Source organism: Rutidosis leptorrhynchoides, chromosome 1 (assembly GCF_046630445.1).
Source record: "Rutidosis leptorrhynchoides isolate AG116_Rl617_1_P2 chromosome 1, CSIRO_AGI_Rlap_v1, whole genome shotgun sequence".
NCBI lineage: Eukaryota > Viridiplantae > Streptophyta > Magnoliopsida > Asterales > Asteraceae > Rutidosis > Rutidosis leptorrhynchoides.
The window spans coordinates 404,580,574-404,596,899 of NC_092333.1; positions in this window are offsets into that span (position 1 = coordinate 404,580,574).

The window sequence follows — 16,326 nt, forward strand, 5'->3', positions numbered from 1 at the left end:
GCTTTAATGTACCCAACCATGGTCACTCCTGAATATAAGAGAATTGAAAGATATATTTGGGGTTTATCGGAAGACATTCAAGGAAATGTTTTGTCATCAAAAACAGAAACGATCCAGAGTGATATTCGTATGGCGCATGATTTGATGACATCAACCAATCAATGTTAATGTGGATGTGAAGATTATAACTGAGAAGCGTAAGTAGAATGGGAACCAGGAAGGTAATTCCAAGAAGCAAGGAACTGCCAAGGTTGAGAGTTCGAATAGTAGATATAGAGGAAAGGAACCCTACTGCAGCAGGTGCATGAAACATCATTTTGTTGTTTGTACTGTAGTTTGTGATCGATGCAAGAAGCAAGGACATCTCGCAAAGGATGGTAGAGTTCGTTTATCAGGGAATGATAAAAATGATAAGAATAATCAGAATGTTTGTTTTGGATGTGGACAAGCGGGGCATTTTCAAGAAAGAATGTCCTAAGGCAAAGAAAGGTGAAACGACGAAGGGCCGAGCTTTTCAGATCTCAACGAAAGAAGCTCGTGAGGACCCATAATTAGTCATGGGTACGTTCCTCGTCGATAATCATTTAGCATCTATTTTATTCGATACCGGAGCAGATAAAAGTTTTATAGCTAAGAATTTTAGTGTTGCGATTAATAGGCCATTAAGTGCCTTAAACACTAGATATGCTGTAGAATTGGCAAATGGTAAGTTGATGAAAGTATATAAGATTATGTGAGGTTGTGTCTTAAATTTTTCAAACAATCTGTTTGAAGTTGTTTTAATGCCGGTAGAGTTAGGAAGTTTCGATTTTGTTATTGGTATGGACTGGTTATCTAAGAATCGTGTGGACATTAATTGAGCAAAAAAGTCTATTCGTATACCTCTTGAGAGTGGTGAGGAATTAGTAATCCAAGGAGACAGGAGCAAGGTGAACCATAATATTATTTCTTGAATGAGATCTCGATGATATCTAAAGAAGGGATATCCTTCCATTCTCGTGCACGGGAACGAACTCAAAACCAAAGAGATTAGATTGGAGAATGTTCCAGTTGTTCGAGAATTTCCTCATGTAATTCCAGAAGATTTGCCAGGTCTAGCTCCGCGTAGACAAGTTGAATTCCAGATTGATTTAATTCCAGGAGCCGCGCCAGTTGCTAAATCGCCTTATTGGTTAGCTCCTTCAGAACTACAAGAATTATCAAATCAACTTCAAGAATTATTAGATATGGGATTTATTCAACCTAGTGGGGTGCTCCAATTTTGTTTGTCAAGAAGGAGGACGGAACTTTCAGATTATGTATTGACTATCGAGAGCTGAATAAGCTTACAATCAAGAACCGTTACCCGCTACCAAGGATAGACGATCTATTTGACCAACTGCAAGGATCAAGTATATATTCCAAAATTGACCTCAAATCAGGGTACCATCAGTTGAGAGTCAAAGAGGACGATGTACCTAAGATAGCGTTTAAAACACGCTATGGCCATTATGAATTTTTGGTGATGTCGTTTGGTTTAACCAACACCCCTGCAGTATTTATGGATCTAATGAACAGAGTATGCAAGCCATATCTAGATAAATTTATGATAGTGTTTATCGATGATATTTTGATCTACTCTAAGGATAAGGATGAGCACGAGCAACATTTGAGATTAGTTTTGTAACTTTTAGAAAGAGAGCAGTTATATGCTAAATTTTTGAAGTGTGGTTTTTGGCTCAATTCAGTCCAATTTTTGGGTCATGTGGTTAATAGAGAAGGTATCTGATAGTTAAAGCTAAGGGGTATAAAATACTATTAAATTTTAGCCGGAAATGCTATTAAATACGATACAATTTTATACAAGATATTTATTTATTTATTGAATGGATATACTTAAACCTTGCTACAACACTTATAGGCAGTGTACCTAATCGTACAGTAGTGTAGTTTTTAGTAAGTCCGGTTCGTTCCACAGGGAATCTTTTAATCAAATCTTAACGCTATATTAGTTTAATTTATAAAAATACGAATATATATATATAAGTAATATTATTATTTTAAAGGGGGGTTTTTACCGTTTAATGACCGGTTTGTCGATTTTAAAACTTTAGTCTCAGTTAAAACCAAATGTAAAATATTAAATAAATAAAATACTTAATTTAAAGCGTAAAGTAAATAACGATAATGAAATTGCGATAAATAAAAGTGCGATAAAATAAACTTGCAATAATTAAAAAGTACGATAATTAAAAGTGCAATTAAATACAATAACAATAAATAAAAGTGCTATAATTAGAAGTGCAATTAAATATAAAATAATGGAAATTAAATATGAAATAAAAGAATTATGCTTATTTAAACTTCCATAATCATGATGTTTGACGTGTTGATTTTAGTTTTATGCCCATGGGTTAATTGTCCTTTATCCTGGATTATTTAATATGTCCGTCTGGTTTAATTGTCCTTTATCCTAGATTATTTAATATGTCCGTCTGGTTTTTGTCCATAACAGTCCATCAGTCATAAATATAAAGTGCGAGTGTCCTCGTCAAATTATCCTTATACCCGAAGTTAAATATTTCAACTAATTGGGGACTTAAACTGTAACAAGGTTTTATTACTTTGTTTAATAATTACACCAGGATGTCGACTGAGTGTAACCCAAGGTTTTAATACTTTGTTATCAATTATGCCAAGTGTCCTTGTACATAATTTCACCCCTGTTTTAATAATTCTAGTGACTATTAATCCATTCCTGTGTCCGGTTAAATGAACGATTATTCGTACATATAAATACCCTGCCCATCGTATCCGATCGAGTGTATATGGTTATTTATAGGGACGTTCAATTGTAAATCTTTATATTAAAATTAACAAACTATCATTTAGTTAAACAAATATAAAGCCCATTAATAGCCCATAGTCTAATTTCCACAAGTGTCGTTCTTTTGTCCAAACCCCAATTATGGTACAAAGCCCAATTACCCAATTTTAATATTTTTAGCCCAACATCATGATTACTTCGGATTAAATAAGCATAATAATAACTTAGCTACGAGACATTAATGTAAAAAGGTTGAACATAACTTACAATGATTAATAATAGCGTAGCGTTACACGGACAGAATTTCAACTTACACCCTTACAACATTCGCTAACATACCCTTATTATTAGAATTAAAATTTAAATTAAAATTAAAATATAAATATAAATATATACTACGTATGAATGAGGAGAAGAAAAAGATGTGTTTTGTGTTACACCAAAGCTCGATTTTTATAGGCATGTGGGCTGGAACTGTGCACCATGCGATCGCATAGATTTATGCCTTCCAGGCCATGCGATCGCATGGCCAGCTGGGGAGAGCCACATTTGGTTGTTTTCTTCTGCCGACGTTTATTTAAATATAATATAATATATATTAATTTTAAGAACTAATTATATATTATATTATATTCATATGCATAGTTGACTTGTAATTTTTAGTCCGTTGCGTCGAGCGTTGAGAGTTGACTCTGGTCCCGGTTTTGGATTTTCGAACGTCCTTGCGTACAATTTAATATCTTGTACTTTGCGTTTTGAATCTTGTACTCTTGTAATTTTGAGACGTTTCTTATCAATAATTGGAACCTCATTGATTGTATTTTGTACTTTTGAGCTTTTTGGTCGTTTGCGTCTTCAATTCGTCGAATCTGTCTTTTGTCTTCACCTTTTATTATTTAAACGAATATCACTTGTAAATAGAACAGTTGCAACTAAAAGCTTGTCTTTCTTGAGGAATAATGCTATGAAATATATGTTCGTTTTTAGCATTATCAAATATTCCCACACTTGAGCGTTGCTTGTCCTCAAGCAATATAGTCTTGAAATACTATAATCACTTCTTTATTCTTCACACTTTGTACATCAGTGATTTCTTTACGGCGGTATAAACAATGGTAGTAACGATGTGGTTTACAGTCTCACATGACTTATGAAAATTTAGATCCTTTAGGAAATTGGATCTTTATGAAAACATTTGATTTTTTTTTTTTTGAAAATTAAATCTAGCTTTTACCCTAGATAAGTTTTCCGGAATAACCCTTCACCGGTGTTTGCAAAATATTTTTGTGGGTTTGATGGGTTTCAGATTTGAAAATTTTAGCTCAAAACTTGCGGTTTTGTGTCACCCACTTGCTAACCTTGTATTGAGAAAGCAACACGTCCAGTTTACTTGCTCCGTATATTACCTTTTGATAAACTACCGTCCGGTTGTAAAGGAAAGCGTTGAACAAGCAACTGTTAAGGCAATGTCCCCTGACATGCTTTTAATTATGGTCTATAACGTGTCGGACGCAATTACTATCCTTGGTAGGAGCAATAGTAAAGCTCACCCTTTTAATTTGTCGGTCTGGCACAAGGTCCTGTCTTCGACCATGCTATGAAACCACCGTTCTTACGGTTGACAACCGATTGGTTCAGGTGACCTAATGAATTCCAGGTGAATTCCTAGGATTTTACATTCAATGGTATTGAACGCATTGAAAATGGGTTTTCAGAAAACAAATCGGTTTGTAATTTGATCAAAATATTTTCTCGTTCAAGCTCGAGTTTAGATATCATTGAATTCCATGAGTTTGAATTCTCAATCTTTAAGGTCAATCTCTAGGATTGAGTAATATCAGTCTTAAAAGCTGATTTTTGATCTTTAAAGGAGATTATCCTTTCTGGGGATCTGATTTATTAGTCTTATCAAACTAATTTGCACGGTGCCCCCCATTGTACGAGATAAATCCTTCTCATGGTTAGGATAAATCTGACCACTTGGCGACCCTGTTTGATGCTGAGGTCCGTGGATTTCCTGCTGATTTTAGAGATGACTTTTCTAGATTTTTCATCAACCTACAGCTGGTCTGGACGATAACTTCATGACCTAAATCAAGAAGCGCGTGTCTTTTTCGGAAGACTTTACTTCCTTTTAATGATGGAATTGATTCATCGTGTAGATCCATCTTTTCTTTTCTTTCATCGGGTAAAACAGTTAATTATTGTCCAAAACAAAAGTATTTTCAATTATTTGTACAAAAATATGTGATATATATTTTGAATAACTCGGTGAAAATTTCCCACACTTGGCTTTTATTTTCATTTTTATTGTCCTCTATTCCATTTTAAATGAATTCTAACATTTTGGTTTGTTTCTCAATTTATGTCCTTTCCGAGGTAACAATAATTTCGGTGTTAACACCTAGTTTTATCGTTCATAAATATGTATAAACATGATTTTGAGTTCATTTATTTGAAAATTTTGAAAAATTTTACTAGAATTGGGTAGTCAATATATAAGACTAGGGATGTTGTTTATTATCAGAGAGCACTAGATTCTAATACAACTACTACTTTACTAGTATTTCTAATGGTAACCAAGTGTATAAAGTAAAAATTTTAAAATCCAAAAGAATTTAACCTCTTCCCACACTTAAGATTTTGCAATGCCCTCATTTACAAGAAATCAATAACAATTTAAATTATTGAGGGTGATTAGCGTAGAAAAATGATTAAATTTTACCAAAGTTTCCAAACATATTGGCGTTTGTTTGCTGAATGATAAATGGTGCATATCATTTGTTCATTCCGTCTGTTGTTACATCACATTTATTTGTCATCTTGTCGTCAAAATTAGTAGCTTTTGCTGAACTTAATGCCAGTCTTTGAAAATGCGCTGTTTTACCCTGTTTTGTACAATTTACAATATACATACATACAAATATAAACATGCATGGCAATTTGAAATGGGACTTAATATCCCACTTTCAAATCCTAAATGTGAAATATTAGTACACAATAATAATAAAAATGATAAAGATTACATAAGTATATTCAATAACATAAGTTTAAACATGAATAAGTAAAAAGATAAAAACATAAAAATCATATAAATAACCAAATGGAACCAAATCAGTCTGGATAGGGGTTCCAGTTCATCTCATCAGGTAGGTTACATTGTTGGTTATAGGTGTTCTGATAGGCTTGGTTATAGTCATACCGGTTAAAGGGTGGTCGGATATCGGGGCTGTGTGGCGGAAAATGAGCAGGTCGAGTAGGTACATAGTTATTTGGTACCTGATATGATAGCTGGCTCATGATTTGGTGCTGACGAACTACCCAGCTATCGTGTTGGCGTCGCCTATAATCCTCGTATACTCGCTCGGAGTTCCACTGCTCGTACATACTATGTCTGGCCGCGTTCGTCATTGCTTCCTCATCTATACGAACGTGGACGTCAAGAATAGCATCTCGAAAGACATCCCTAATGTCTTCTGCCTCCTCCATTTCCTCGTCTGAGCCTCTCTCTACCTGAGGATGAGATCCCTCATAGGGTACTGCCTGGTTACGTCTACTTTTCAATACCTTAGCACCCACATAAACTTTCAATCCTAAGGGCTCAACCTGTTCTCTACAAAGCTGTAATGGACCCCCTTGGTTCCTATCAACACCTAAATACTCTCCAATGAGAGTAACAAAAATACCTTCTCCTATTATACTCCCGTCCTGCATTCCCTCTACCATTTTAGATAAATAAAAAGCAACACAGTAAGGGATATTGACAAAGCTTCTAGGATCCCGAATACACTTTAGGTAGAATAAATCATGTAAGGTAATTTTTTCTTTATTGTGACCTCTCTGTGTAATTGAGTTAGCCAAAAATCTATGAATAATACGAAGATCGGCTCTGTCAATATGTGTACAGGAGTGTCCTCCTGCTCGTGTAAAAACATCAAAATGTGACATACGCCTCCAAATGGCGTCAGCGTCAAAGTTACTATCTACCCTTTCACCATAATGAATCAAATTTGTACAATCGGGTAATAGCAACTCACCAGGAGTATATATCTGTAAGGCCCTGGCCATGTCTAGCATGGACATTCTGTTCATCCTACCACCAAGGATAAACCTAAGAAATCTTCTATCATCTATTCTAACTATATTTGTATCAAGTGATACAGTACTCATCAACTCAACACACCATTCCTTATATACAGGCCTACGAATGGTGAAAAGACGTTCCCAATCTGTAAAAGAAGAACTGCCATACCTTTGAACTAAAAGCTGTCTAACACGGTCAGCTAGATGGACCGTTTCCAAAGGGGCCCAATCGATTACCCTTGGCACCTCTACATTTTTTGTTACCAATTTGAATTTGTTCCTTTGATATGTCTCGTAATCTCTCCATCTCCTATCAAATCTTAGATTAGGATGCAGAGTGTGCTCAGGAATCATTAGGAATTCTACTGGCGGCCTCATTGGGAATACTATGAATTCATCAACAAACTATACCAGATCATAATAAGGTATGTGGTGATCAGGCTGTTGTTGTGGTTCTTGTTGTGGTTCTTGTTCGTGTTGCATTTCTGGTTCTGGTTCTGGTGCTGGTGCTGGTCGTCTAGATGATGATGCTCCTGAACCTCCAGTATCGGCTTTCTGCAAAACACATTAAACACAAAATTTGTGCATCCAAATATGCATTAGTGTTAGCAAAATAACAACTTAAAATAATCACTATAACATGTTAAATCAAAATTAAACTTATACACATTTTTACAATTTTTCACAATTCTACACTTTTCAAATAAGCACATATGAAAATGTATACAATGTTCATAAGCTTTTAACTCAAATAACATGTCAAAATATTCATTACTAATAATTAAACAAGTCTCAAATGGCAATTACATCAAATTGATCAAGTTCATGAATTTTGGACTTAAAAAGTCCACTTTAATCTCTAAAAATCATGTTTAGGATCAATGTTTGGATCATTTAACTATCTAAACATATTACACTACTCAATTTAGTAATAATTCATGACAAAAATCGGCCATAACCTGTTTATATCAAAAAGCCCCAAATTGCTCAAGGACACAAACCCTAGATTTCTAAAAATTTTGAAGTTTTTAGCTTCAAATCATCTTAAATAGCATCAATCTAGGTTATACATGCATAAAATACTAACAATTTAACACTAATTACACTAGAAATTAACAAAATTGCATTAGGTAAAAAAATTGGTAATTATCAAAAAAACTAGGAATTTATAGAGTTAGGGGTGTAATTTTTACCATTTTGCTGAAGAATGAGAATCTAGGCATGATTAGAGCAAGAAAAATGATGAATTACGGTGAAAAATGGCGAATTTTAGAGAGGATTTTGGGGTTGGTTCGTGTAAATGTGTGTGTGTTTGTGTTGAAGAACAGGCGACTGAGCAATATGCTTCTGGCCAGATTTTACTCTCCATGCGATCGCATGGAGGGATAGTGAGAATCCCATGCGATCGCATGGGTACCCGGCTACAGTGTTTTGCTCTTTTTTTTTTTTTTTTATTTTAAATAAAACCTTATACTTTATAAAACTTATAATTAATTAAATTTTAAAAATTTGTTTTCCTTTAGGAGCGAGGGTGTTTCGGATCGATGTCCTAGTTCGTCCCTCGACAAAATTTTAAAATTTGACAATTCAAAGCGCGGTTTTAAAAGTAAAGATTTTTGGGTTTTTTAATGTTTTTGGCATACTTTAGTTCAATAAGATTAAAAATAATGATAATAAAAGTTCTCGTCCCTCCCTCGAGTAAAGCAATTTCGGTTCAATGACCTAGTCTTCAACTCACGACGAATTTTAAAAATCTTATTTTTAACTTAGCGAAATAAAGTAAATTTTTGTTTTTAAATTCACACCAAACTTAAATTTAAAATGCATAAAATTAAAAATTCACACCAAACTTAATTAAAAATTCATATTATTAATTCACACCAAACTTATATTATATTTTTGTTTTTATACATACAAACTTATATTAAAAAGATTAATTTTTCAAATATTTACAAACTTAAATATATTGATTTTACAAAGTTCAAAATATTAATTTAATATTTATATATTAATTTTAAAAACATGGTAAAAAAATAAAATTAAAAATCTTTTTGGCTTTTATCCCACTTTAATCAATCAAATATTATCAAAAATATATGCCCCTCTTTTCAGTAAAGTAATTTCGGTTCCATGACCTAATTTAACTCATGATGAATTTTTGAAATATTTTGGGTTGATTGATTAAAGATATTTATACCTTAAGAATAAACGTTAAATTTCGCAGTGATGTAACAAATTTTTGTATGATATCAATAATTTCGGTCGCCAAACCTAATTTTATTCAATACCAATTTAATACTTTATAGCGAACAATTTATCGTTTATTATCAAAAGGTTAAGAATAAAAATAAAAAATAAAAACTGTATAGACTTACCTGTGAGATAGTATTCTTAGTTATATGATCTATCCCATTCATAAGATAGTCGGTTTAATTGGTTTTCCATAGCTACATAGGCGTAACCTCGAGCATTCAGTGTTTTTTCTTCTAAACATATGAACGGTCCATCTCTGCATAAAGTAACAAATTCGGTATTTGAATAGGTTTGATTATTTGAACATTTACCTCCATGTGACCATTTTCCGCATTTGTGACATCTTTCAAGGTGTCGTGCTCTTCTTTTCGCTGCGGATTTTGATTTTCCTTTACCAAATTGTAACTTATTATCTTCGCATCTGGATTCTTTTCTTACTCCGTCAAATCTTTCTCTGATTACTGATACTAGTTCACTCGGAAGTGTGTCATTATTACGTTTAGTGATCAAAGCGTGTAGCATTAGACCATGGTTTAGTTCACAGGCAGTCTTCATTTCGTAAAAACCTAAAAAAATAAAAATTCAGAATGGGAGGAGAAGACTAGTTCTTTAGGATCTGCTAGGGAAAGACCATTCGGGTTCCATTTTCGAGAACTACACGAAAACAGAAAATCTAACTCTAACAGAAATACATATTATCCTTTAAAGACTTGATTCTCCCCACACTTAGTTAGCTGTGGTATCGAAATTGTGATTAACTTCGTTGTCGACTTCCATCGGACTATCTATGTAGTGTTTAACTCCGTGACCATTAACTTTAAATTCAATCCCATTTGAATTTATTAACTCTACTGTTCCATATGGGAAAACTCTTTTGACTATGAATGGTCCAGACCATCTTGATTTCAATTTTCCAGAAAATAGCTTGAATCGTGAATTGAAAAGAAGAACTCTGTCTCCTTCTTTAAATTCTTTTGAACTTCTGATTCTTTTATCATGCCATTTCTTCATTTTTTCCTTATAGATTAACGAATTTTCGTATGCTTTGATAATACTAAAAACGAACATATATTTCATAGCATTATTCCTCAAGAAAGACAAGCTTTTAGTTGCAATTGTTCTATTTACAAGTGATATTCGTTTAAATAATAAAAGGTGAAGACAAAAGACAGATTCGACGAATTGAAGACACAAACGACCAAAAAGCTCAAAAGTACAAAAGACAATCAAAGAGGTTCCAATTGTTGATAAGAAACGTCTCGAAATTACAAGAGTACAAGATTCAAAACGCAAAGTACAAAATATAAAATTGTACGCAAGGACGTTCGAAAATCCGGAACCGGGACCAGAGTCAACTCTTAACGCTCGACGCAACGGACTAAAAATTACAAGTTAACTATGTATATAAATATAATATAATATATAATTAATTATATTAATTATATATATATTATATATATATTATAAACCGTCGGTAAACAAAGAGCCAAACTCCTCTGAGCTGTAAAAGTAAACTCCGCGACTCGCGGAGTTTGAAGGCAAAATTGGCCGCGAGTCGCGGAGCCCCAAAATGAAAAACTGCCTATAAAGCCAACCGAATTCTGATCACAATATATCCATCTTTTTCTTCTTCTTCTCATACGTAAAATATATATATATATTTATAATTTATATTTTAATTTTAATTATAATTCTAATAATAAGGGTATGTTAGGAAATGTTGTAAGGGTGTAAGTCGAAATTCTGTCCGTGTAACGCTACGCTATTTTTAATCATTGTAAGTTATGTTCAACCTTTTTATATTAATGTCTCGTAGCTAAGTTATTATTATGCTTATTTAATCCGAAGTAATCATGATGTTGGGCTAATCACTAAAATTGGGTAATTGGGCTTTGTACCATAATTGGGGTTTGGACAAAAGAACAACACTTGTGGAAATTAGACTATGGGCTATTAATGGGCTTTATATTTGTTTAACTAAATGAAAGTTTGTTAATGTTAATATAAAGATTTACAATTGGGCGTCCCTATAAATTACCATATACACTCGATCGGACACGATGGGCGGGGTATTTATATGTACGAATAATCGTTCATTTAACCGGACACGGGAATGGATTATTAGCCACTAGAATAATTAAAACAGGGGTGAAATTACATTCAAGGGTAATTGGTGTAATTGCTAACAAAGTAGTAAAACCTTGGTTTACACGCAGTTGATAACCTGGTGTATTCATTAAACAAAGTATTAAAACCTTGTTACAATTCGAATCCCCAATTAGTTGGAATATTTAACTTCGGGTATAAGGATAATTTGACGAGGACACTCGCACTTTATATTTATGACTGATGGACTGTTATGGACAAAAACCAGACGGACATATTAAATAATCCAGGACAAAGGACAATTAACCCATGGGCATAAAACTAAAATCAACACGTCAAACATCATGATTACGGAAGTTTAAATAAGCATAATTCTTTTATTTCATATTTAATTTCCTTTATTTTATATTTAATTGCACTTCTAATTATCGCATTTTTATTGTTATTGTATTTAATCGCACTTTTAATTATCGTACTTTTTAATTATCGCAAGTTTATTTTATCGCACTTTTATTATTCGTAATTTCATTTATCGTTATTTACTTCATGCTTTAATTTAAGTCTTGTATTTATTTTTAATATTTTACATTTGGTTTTAACTGCGACTAAAGTTTTAAAATCGACAAACCGGTCATTAAACGGTAAAAACCCCCCTTTATAATAATAATATTACTTATATATATATTTGTATTTTTATAAAAGTAAACTAATATAGCGTTGAGCTTTGTTAAAAAAGATTCCCTGTAGAACGAACCAGACTTACTAAAAACTACACTACTGTACGATTAGGTACACTGCCTATAAGTGTTGTAGCAAGGTTTAAGTATATCCATTCTATAAATAAATAAATATCTTGTGTAAAATTGTATCGTATTTAATAGTTTTTCCTAGTAAAATATAAACTATTTCGTATACCTTAGCTTTGACATCAAGTATTTTTGGCGCCGCTGCCGGGGAACCTCTTAAACGCCGGAAGCGCAACGCTAATTTAAAAAAAAAAGAAGAGATTTTTAGTTAACTTTTATTAAAATTCGTTTTTGTAAAAATACGTTTTAATTATTCAAAAATATAAAAAGAAAAACAAAAATATAAGTATTTTTAAGATTTTGTTAAATATTTAAGTTTTATAAGTTTCTTTATTTTTATTTTAGTTTATAAAAATATAAGTTTTATTTAAATATCTTTTATTTATTTAAAAACAGAAAACAGAAAATAAAATAAAAAAATAAATAAAGAAAAACGCGTCGAATTTAATAAGCTGTCATCTGAATTTCTGAACCCCGCGACTCGCGGGGTTTTCTGCATTAATTACCGCGACTCGCGGAGCTGCTCTGACACGCGAACAGGAAGCCCTAATCCTGCATTTATTACGGATTATTATTAATTATTATTATTATTAACCCTAATTATTATTATTATTATAATTAAGTTTATTTTTAATTTAAGTTTTATTTAATTTATATTTTGTTTAAATTAGTTTAATTAATTTGTAAAATTAATAGTTTTATTAAATAAATAATATAAAAATAATATTTTTATAAAAATTGTAATTTTTACAACTTTTTGTATATTTTTATATTTTGTCTTTTTTTAATCTCTTTAGCGTAACTTTTGTATTTTTAGCTCATATTTAGTTTTAAACTTAGTTTTTGCCATAGTTATTTTTACTCCTAGATTTTTAGGCTTTGCCGTAGAATTCTTTAAGTGCTTTTTCTTTAGACTAAAGGAACTTTAGAATTTTGCGACGCCTTTTTAAGTTTTAGTTTCTTTTTAAGTTATTTCCATTTGGGATTTAGTTTTTTTCTTGTAAGCTTTAATATTTTTAGACACCTTTTACTATGTATCAATTATCATTCCAATTAGTAATCTCAATTTGCGATTATAATTTTAAGTTAGTTGTAGTAATAAGGTTAGGTTAGTCAAGTATTTTTAAGTTTTTATAAGTTTCTTTTGTTTTTCCGTCACCTTTTATTTTTCAACCATTTTTCTTTTTCAACCTTTTTCCGACGAACTCTTTTTCTTTCTTATTTCTCGCTATTCTAGTTTTAGGACATAGATTTTTATTCTACTTCTTATCTAAATTTCTTAAAATTACGAAAATTTATTTTAAGTGGTTAAATTAATAGACATCAAAATTTTCTGGTTCGTAGTAATAGTTGGATTTGTACGTGGACCGGGTTATTGGAGCCAAACAGTCCTCAATTATATTGAGACCAAACGAATCCTGCCCCTCTGCTGCATCTTTTGGCTATTCGAAACGTGGGCAAAATCAGAAAAGTCTATTAATTGGATAACTTATTATAATTTTTCTTCCTTTTTAAAACTAATAGGATATTCAGTGAATGCACCGAGCAAGACGTTCACCACCTTTTGTACGTTCACCACCTGTAACTAGATCAAGACATTTAGCAAATATAACCGCCGTTAATTTTTCTTTAGAATCGTCATCCAGTCAACCAAGTACTTCAGTTCAAATTTCCGATAATCCATTTTTTGAACCCAACCTCACAATTGAGAATCCAGAGAATATTCAGGAACGGTTCGTAGATCCTGAACCATTAAACTTTCCTCCGGAGCCACCAATCATTCAAATAGAGATTGTTGAGGAACGAACCATTAAATCAGAATCATCTAGTGATACCGATTCAACAAATTCAATTATGGAGAATCTGGAACCTTTAAGTATGGAAGACCGAATGAGAGCTAAACGCACTGGCCAAGGTCACGCAATTACTCATCCAGACATTAATGCGCCAGATTATGAAATCAAAGGACAAATTCTACACATGGTGACTAATCAATGCCAATTTAGTGGTGCGCCGAAGGAAGATCCAAATGAACATCTACGTACCTTTAATAGGATCTGCACACTATTTAAAATCCGAGAAGTGGAGGATGAACAGATATATCTCATGTTATTTCCCTGGACTTTAAAGGGAGAAGCCAAAGATTGGTTGGAATCGTTACCTGAAGGGGCGATTGATACATGGGATGTTTTAGTTGACAAATTTCTTAAACAATTCTTTCCTGCATCTAAAGCCGTAAGACTTCAAGCAGAAATTGTTACGTTCACACAGAAACCGAATGAAACTCTATATGAGGCGTGGACAAGATATGGAAAGTTGTTAAGAGGATGTCCGCAACATGGTTTAGACACCTGTCAAATAGTACAAATATTCTACCAAGGATGCGACATCACTACAAGGAAAGACATAGATATAGCAGCTGGTGGTTCTATTATGAAGAAAACCGAAACTGATGCTTACAAAATTATTAATAACACTGCTTCCCACTCACATGAGTGGCACCAAGAAAAAGATATCGTTAGATCATCTAAAGCAGCTAGAGCCGATTCTAGCCATGACTTAGATTCCATTTCCGCAAAGATAGATGCTGTGGAACGACGAATGGAAAAGATGACTAAAGATATTCACTCAATACGAATTAGTTGTGAGCAGTGTGGAGGACCACATTTGACAAAAGATTGTCTCAGTATTGAATTAACAATGGAACAAAGAGAGAATATTTCATACATAAACCAAAGGCCTGAAAATAATTATCAGAATAATTATCAACCGCCAAGACCGATTTACAATCAAAACCAGAATTATAACCGAAATATTCCATACAACAACCAACAAGGTCCTAGCAATCAACAAGTATCCAATAGTACTTACAATCAGCAAAGACCGAATTTTCAAAACAAACCACCACAACAACCCGATGATAAAAAGCCGAATTTAGAAGATATGATGACGAAGCTAGTTGAAACTCAAACGCAGTTTTTCACATCTCAAAAACAAACTAATGAACAAAATGCTCAAGCATTTAGAAATCAACAAGCTTCTATTCAAAATCTGGAACAAGAAGTAAGTAACCTAGCAAGGTTAATAGGTGAAAGAAAACTGGGAAGTCTACCTAGTGATACAAATGCTAATCCCCGGAATGAAACAGCTAAAGCCATTACCACAAGAAGTGGTACAACACTTAAACCACCTGAAATACCTGTAACTTCTGATGAAGCCATTCCTACTCCACAAGAACCACAACCTGATCAAGATAAGGAAAAAGAACCGGTAGTTGAAAAGATTAATGAAGATAACACAGCTAAGGCTAAACCTTATGTTAAACCATATCAACCACCACTTCCTTATCCAAGTAAAATGAAGAAAGAAAAACTTGAAGCCGAGCAATCCAAATTCTTGGATATGTTTAAACAGATAAATGTAAATCTTCCTTTCATTGATGTGATTTCAGGAATGCCTAGATATGCTAAATTCTTGAAAGATCTAATCTCAAATAGAAAGAAAATGGAAGAACTCTCGGCTGTTACTATGAATGCTAATTATTCAGCAGTGCTGTTGAATAAGATACCAGAAAAACTATCTGATCCAGGAAGTTTCACAATTCCATGTTTTTTGGGTAGTCTTAGTTCAATAGAAGCATTGGCAGACTTAGGTGCTAGTATAAATCTAATGCCGTATTCACTATACGCTAAACTAGACCTTGGAGAATTGAAACCAACCAGAATAAGCATACAACTAGCCGATAGATCAATAAAATATCCTAGAGGGATAATGGAGAACATGCTAGTTAAAGTTGGTACTTTAGTATTTCCAGTAGATTTTGTTGTTTTGGACATGGAAGAAGATTCTCAAGTTCCTCTCATATTAGGAAGACCATTCTTAAACACGGCTAAAGCAATGATAGATGTGTTCGGTAAGAAACTGACCCTAAGTATAGAGGATGAGAGTGTTACCTTTTCAGTTGATAGAGCAATGCAACAACCACAATCTGCAGATGATACATGTTATTATATTCAAACTATAGATGCACATGCAGAATTATTAGAAGAATTTCCAGAATTACAAGGAACAGGAGAATGCTCTTTAGGAGAAGGTAATGAACCAATTGATGAAGCTGAAATGTTAGCTACACTTATAGCTAATGGATATGAACCAACAACAGAAGAAATTCAAATGCTAAAAGAAGAAGACAGATATCGATATAAATCATCGATAGAAGAACCCCCGAAATTAGAGTTAAAGCCACTTCCAAACCATTTGGAATATGCTTAT